Source organism: Scyliorhinus canicula, chromosome 5, assembly GCF_902713615.1.
Source record: "Scyliorhinus canicula chromosome 5, sScyCan1.1, whole genome shotgun sequence".
NCBI classification, from domain to species: Eukaryota; Metazoa; Chordata; class Chondrichthyes; order Carcharhiniformes; family Scyliorhinidae; genus Scyliorhinus; species Scyliorhinus canicula.
This window is the reverse complement of record NC_052150.1, coordinates 36,426,807-36,434,083: the sequence shown is the minus strand read 5'-3', so window position 1 is coordinate 36,434,083 and position 7,277 is coordinate 36,426,807.

Genomic DNA, 7,277 nt, shown 5'->3' with positions numbered 1-7,277 from the left:
AGTGAAGCTAAGGTAAACTGCCTATGCTGAGCTGTCTCTGTCTGCCGCTGCTTACTAGCCCTGTGCTTCTGAAAGAGGCGGATCCTCCCTTGGGCTGGACCCTTTATACCCGTCTCTGATGCTGCCCTCTAGTGATGCTGTGGCTGTTACATCTGTCTGTAGTCCCTGGTGTATGTGCAGATGTATGTACAGATGTACAGATCACTACAGTCCAGGTACGGGAAAGTGGCCCGCAGCCCGTACCGGTCAACCATTCGGTCCATCTCCCGTTGGAAGACCGAGACCCCGTTAGTGACGCCGAAGGGAACCCTAAGGAAATGGTAAAGGCAGCCATCTGCTTCAAACGCAGTGTATGGGGGGTCCGCCTTACGGATGGGGAGTTGGTAGTAGGCAGATTTAAGGTCCACTGTCGAGAAGACCCGTTACTGTGCAATCTGATTGACCATATCAGATATGCGTGGGTGCTGTGTGCACCAATTGATGGTCTGACTGTAGTCAATGACCATCCTGCTTTTCTCCCCGCTTTTCACCACTACCACTTGGGCTCTCCGGGGGCTGTTGCTGGCCTCGATTATATCTTCCCGCAGCAGCCGCTGGACTTCAGACCTGATGAAGGTCCTGTCCTGGTTACTGTACCGTCTGCTCCTGGTGGCGACGGGTTTGCAATCTGTGGTTCAGGTTTGCAAAAAGGGAAGGCGGGTCGACCTTAAGGGTCGCGAGGCCGCAAACAGTAAGGGGTGGTAGGGGCCCGCCAAATTTCAAGGTTGGGCTCTGGAGGTTGCACTGGAAGTCCAGGCCGAGTAGCAGGGCAGCACAGAGGTGAGGGAGGCCGGAGAGGCGGAAGCCGCTGAACTCTACGCCCTGGATGGTGAGGGTGGCGATGTAGGACACCCGGATCGCCACGGAGTGGGATCCGGAGGCCAGGGAGATTCTTTGGTTAGCGGGGTGTACCACGAGGGAGTAGTGCCTTACTGTATCGGGGTGGATGAAGCTCTCAGTGCTCCCGGAGTCCAGAAGGCAGGAGATCTCGTGCCGTCGACCTTTACCTTTGTCGAAGCGGCCACGAGGTTGTGCGGTCGAGACTGGTCTATCGTGACCGAGGCGAGACGCGGCTGGTCGTCGGCGGTTGCAGGCGATGAGCGGCCCGATGAGGTGCCCGACGGGCAGGGGTCCTGAGGCGGGTAAGGTGGTGGTGCCCACGGGCCGCACATGTCTTGGGGCAGGCAAGATGGCGGCGCCCATGGGCCACACGTGTTCTGAGTGGAGCAAGATGGCGGCGCCCACTGGCCGCACGTGGGGGGCGCCGGGACAATAGAAGCGATTGAGCGGACCTGGCACACTGCAGCGAAATGTCCCTTCTTGCCACTGGCCTTGCAGAGCGCGCTTCGCTCCGGGCAGCACTGCCGGGGGTGTTTTGTCTGTCCGCAGAAGTAGCACTTGGGTCACCCGGGGTTGATTGGCTGCCGCATGGCGCAGGCGTGGGGTTGGCTGAGGGCGCTTGCTGATGTGGTCCATGATGGGGTGGCCGCTGGTGGGGTCCACGATGCACAGGGGGGCGGTGGGCCGTGCGGTCGGGGGCATAAGCCTGTGCGTTGCGTGAGCCGACCCTGAGCGAGAGCGCTAGTTTCTTGGTCGCCGCGAGGTCAAGCGTGGCCCCTTCTAAGAGCTCCTGGCGGATGTAGTCAGACCCTATGCCCATAACGAACGTGTCTCTCATTAGCAGGTTCGAATGTTCAGTGGCCGAAACGGCCTGGCAGTCACAGTCTCTCACTAGGGTGAGCAGGGAACGCCAGAAATCTTCCACAGACTCACCGGGAAGTTGGTGCCGCGTGGACAGGAGGTGCTGGTGTAGATCTTGTTGGTCTGCTGAGCGTAATTCTCCTTCAGTAGCGCCATGGCCTCTGTGTAGGTAGGCGTCTCCTGGACGAGGGGAAAAACGTTGGAGCTTAGCCGCGTGTACAGAATCTGGAGCTTCTGTGCTTCTGAGATTGGGTCTGGCGCAGACCCGATGTATGCTTCAAAACAGGCTAGCCAATGGCCGAAGTCCTTTTTGGCGTTGTCTGCTTGAGGATGCAGCTGCATGCGATCCGGCTTGATGCAGACGTCCATCTCTGAAAAATCTCTGTGTAATACATTGATGCACTATCAATTACGACGAGACGAGAGTAAAATGTAATCGAGGCTTTATTACACAGAGATGTGGGGCCTCCTACAGCAGCTGACGAAATGGCGGAGCCAACAGGCTGGGATCTACCCCCGTACCTGCAGTACAGGGGCCTTACCGTAATACCCATATATACAATACAACAGTGGTGACTTCCATATCGACCGCATGGAGATGAGGTTAGACGGCCAGGGCCAGGTGATCCGGAAGATGGAGGAGGCGGTGGGGGAGCACGAGGAACAGCTTGGCTCGGTGGCTGTGGAGATGGGGTTGATGAGAGATCAACAGAGGAGGCTGCAGGAGAAGGTGGATGACCTGGAGAATAGATTGCACAGGCAGAACTTGAGGATTGTGGGCCTGTCGGAGGGAAGTGAGGGAGCGGACGTCGGTGCATATGTGGTGCGGATGTTCGAGAAGCTGCTGGGTGAAGGAGCGTTTGCTCGGCCCTTGGAGGCAGACCGGGCGCATAAAGCACTTATGAGGAAGCCGCAGAGAAACCAGCTGCCGAGGGCAATTGTAGTGTGATTGCACCATGTGGTAAACCACGTGACTGTATTGACTGGTCTGCACTATCATACATGCCTGGGCTGGTCCAGGTTGGCTCCGCCTGTGGCTCCTCCCCTCGCGGCTTTCTGTATAAAAGTGGCAAGTCTCCGCCTCCGACCCCAGTTCGGGTCCAGAGGCTGAAGGCTTACTGTGTAGTGTATTAAAGCCTCAGTTAACTTTATCAACTCATCGTGTATTATTGACGGTGTATCAATTTAATACACTAAACTTCTAAGATGGACGCTTCGCTCAAGATGAACTCATCACTCAAGCCCGATCGCCTGGAACTGGACCCACAAGCAGCTGACGCTAAAGAGACTTTTGAACACTGGCTAAGCTGCTTTGAGGCCTACCTTGCCTCCTTCAACGAGGACCTCCAGAAGAAGCAGGTCCTCCACGCACGGGTGAACCCACGAGTCTCTAACATCATCAGGGACGCCCCATCGTACTCGGAGGCAATAACGCTGCTCAAAGGACACTATGTGAAATCTGTCAACCAGGTATAAGCTAGGCACCACCTTGCCATGAGACTCATTCCCCAATGCCCTGGGGAATCACTCATGGAATTCCTACGCGCCTTGCGTAAAACTGTGACTGCCGGGCGATATCGGCTACCCAGCACGTGGAGTTGCTGATCCGGGACGCCTATGTCGCAGGCAGGCACTTGAACTACATCCGCCAGCGTTTATTAGAAGGGGAGACACTCGGCCTCCCAGAGACAGTCCAGCTCTCCAACTCACTGAAGGTGGCCTCCCAGAACATGGGGGCCTACACCTCCGACTGCGCGGCACCCTCGTGCGCCTCGTGGGCGCAACCATCAGCCGATCCAGGTGCGACGCAGGCCCACCAATGCCGGAGCCCCGAGGTGCTACTTCTGCGGCCAGAATAATCACCCCCGACAACGCTGCCCGGCACGGAACGTGACTTGTAATGGCTGTGGGAAGAAGGGCTACTTCGCAAAGGACCGAACCCCTCCTAAAGCTTCTAGATCTAGCAGCGCTGCCTGCTGCCTGTCGAGGACACCCCCCAGCTGTCGCGCCACCCACCATGTGTGACCCGTGGGTGCCGCCATCTTTAATCTCAGCCAATGCGTGCAACCCACGGGGGCCGCAATCTTGGACGCCATCCTGCACCTCGCCCACCACGTGCGACTCATGGGGGCTGCCACCTTGGGACCCCCCCTGCTTCCTCCCTGGAACCCAGCTCGCCTGACCGTACGCTGGCCCGCCAACCATCTTCCGCCACTCGCCTCCATCACGCTGGACCAGTCCCGGCCGGACAACCTCGCGAAGTCCATGATGGCCGTCCGGATCAACGGGCACGAGACGGCCTGCCTCTTCGACTCCGGGACCCCGTCAGCTTCATACACCCAGATACGGTAAGGCGCTGCTCCCTCCCCATCCTACCCCCAATCCAGAAAATCTCCCTGGCTTCCGGATCCCACGCTGTGGAAATCCGGGTGTACTGCGTCGCGACCCTCACTGTGCAGGGCGCAGAGTACACCAACTTTAGGCTCTAAGTCCTCCCCCACCTCTGCGCTGCCCTATTACTGGGGATCAACATCCAATGCCAACTCCAGAGTCTCACCTTGAAGTTCAACGGACCCCTGCCCCCCCTCACCATCTGTAGCCTCGCGACCCTTAAGGTCACCCCTCCCTCCCTCTTCGCAAACCTCACCCCGGACTGTAAGCCCGTCGCGACCAGAAGCAGATGCTACAGTGCCCAGGACAGGGCCTTCATCCGGTCGGAAGTCCAGCGACTCCTGCGAGAGGGGATTATTGAGGCTAGTAACAGCCCCTGGAGAGCCCAATTGGTGGTCGTCAAGACTGGGGAGAAGCACCGGATTGTCATCGATTACAGCCAGACCATCAACCGGTACCCGCAGCTTGATGCGTATCCCCTCCCCCGCATATCTGACATGGTCAATCAGATTGCGCAGTATCGAGTCTTCTCTACAGCCGCTTTGAAGTCCACGTACCACCAGCTCCCTATCTGCCTGAAGGGCCGCTAATACACTGCCTTCGAGGCGAATGACCGCCTCTATCACTTCCTCAGGGTTCCCTTCAGCGTCACTAATGGGGTCTCGGTCTTCCAAAGGGAAATGGACCGAAAGGTTGGGGGGCCACGGACGAGGTAAGCAGCTGGCTGCCTCCACATCTGATGTGCATCCTGGGGACACACCTGTGGTGAATCACATTCCGTGTAATTCACACTTGTTGTATGATGTGCTGTATTCATGTTAGCTCGGTATACGAGCAGTTGCGTGGCTCTGCCCATAGGGGAAGATGAGGAGTTTGTACTGGGCTCCACCCTTGGCTCCGCCCATGGCTCCTCCCACTAACCGGAAGTATAATGCTTTGCAGTCGTAAGCCTGCCTGCCAGTTCATCACGTCGCAGGCAGGCTCTGTTGTAAGACTATTAAAACCACTGTTCACTTCCAACCACGTGTCTTGTTAATTGATGGTCACATCAACACCTAGATGTAGTGGTAGAGCTAGGAGGGCCAAGCACATTTAGGATCACTGAGGGCCTTGGGGAGGGGGCAAGGGGGTGGGGGGGGGTGTAAATAGGGGGTGAGGGGGACAGTGGGTGAGAGGGGGGGGGGGATGGCACCATTGGGAGAGTGGGGAATTGTTAAACACAATAAACACCCTTGTGTGCAACCAGTATGATGATGCCTTTGTAACTTTCTTTTACTGTGGGCTGACCTTCAAACCCTTGGCCCATCTCTCCAGGCATCTCCCCCTGCCCATGGCATTCACCGACCCTCTGGCTGTGTCCCATCCCCTGGGTGTTCAGATGTTGGCTGCTGCATGTGTGGCGTGGCCTCCTGCAGTGTTCAGGCACAGTGTTCAGGCATTGCAATCTGATCAGGATGCTCGGCAATGACATCCACATGCTGCATGGCCCGCCCATCCATGGGAATCCACCTGGGCTGTGTGAAATGCTCACTTAACCACAATTTTCAAATCCCTATTCGCAATAGCCTTCAGCTACACAGCCAGAGGCCTCGGAAGTTGGTGGGTGTTATGGGCGGTCGTGGTGCAGATGGGCAGGGACAACGGTTGCCCCCAGAATGGGGACACATGATCCGGGTTTGGCATGATTGTGCTGTGCAGTTGTCCCCTGGTTGCCCCACCCAGCGCCTCCCCCCTACTCTCAAATGGCGGCCACCCCTGCGGAGGGTCCCTCAGCCGAGGACTCCCTACCTCCTGCCAGGCACTGGGGTGGCAATCCCAGCGCCCCCTGGCTCTTTGCCTGCGAGCAAAGGTGGCTACTCATCTCCACGGCTCCCACAGAAGCATTTCCGCCATGTTTATATTTTTTAAAAGGAGTACTAATCAACGCCAGGGGGACCACTTGCTGGGGAGACCGATGAATGACGGGGTTACTCCTGTTAATGGTATGGGAAAAAGGGCTTAAGTGGTGATAATTGGTTTCTCGCCATGTTCCAGAGAGATCCCAATCTCACCTAATGGAATGGGATGGTTGCATCGCAAACTGTTTGGTGCCTGGTGCGGTTCTCGTTTTTTGCCTTTCCCGCTATTCACTGGATACTTTTCGCTCGATCGGAAGCGCAATGAGGCCGGAAAAACGCGCCCAATGTGTATGTGCCAGTACTTTTCCACTAAGTTGATATATTTTCCTGCACATAAACAGTGTGCGTGTGTCAGTAATTTTCCACTAAGTTGATATGTTTCCCTGTATATAGATACTGTGGGCGAAATTCTCCGCCCCCCACGACGGGTGGGAGAATAGTGGGAGGGCCTTCCCGACATTTTTGCCGCCCTCCCGCTATTCTCCCCCCTCCCCGCCGAAGTCCTGACCCGAATCGCTGCCGCCGTTTTTTTACGGCCGGCAGCGATTCTCAGCTGTTAGATGGGCCGAAGTCCCAGCCCTTTCCGCCGTTTTTACGAACGGCAAACACACCTGGTCTTGCCGTTCGTAAAAACGGCGTGACTAACTCGCTATTAATAACCATGGCACCGATTGGCACGGCCGTACCACGGGGCGGCTGAGGGGCAACCCGGCCCGCGCATGCGCGGGTTTCGCGCAAAAACGCGATGACGTCACCCGCGCATGCGCGGGTTGGAGTCTTCCAAACTGCGCATGCGCGGCTGACGTCATATGACGCGTCAGCCGGCGCTAACTCCGGCAAGCGGGCTTAACGATTTTCGTTAAGCCCGTCTTGCCGGAGCCTACGGCGTCGGGCTGCTAGCCCCGACCGGGGACCAGAATCGGTCCCCGGTCGGGAAGGGGCGCGCTGCCGTAAAACCCGCCCGGGTTTTACGGCAGCTTTACGATTTCTCCCGTTTTGGGAGAATCGCGCCCTGTGTGTGTGTCAGTACTTTTCCACTAAGTTGATATATTTTCCTGTATATAGACACCGTGTGTGTCAGTACTTTTCCACTAAGCTGATATATTTTCCTGTATATAGACACCGTGTGTGTCAGTACTTTTCCACTAAGTTGATATATTTCCCTGTATATAGACACTGTGTGTGTGTGTCAGTACTTTTCCACTAAGTTGATATATTTCCCTGTATATAGACACTGTGTGTGTCAGT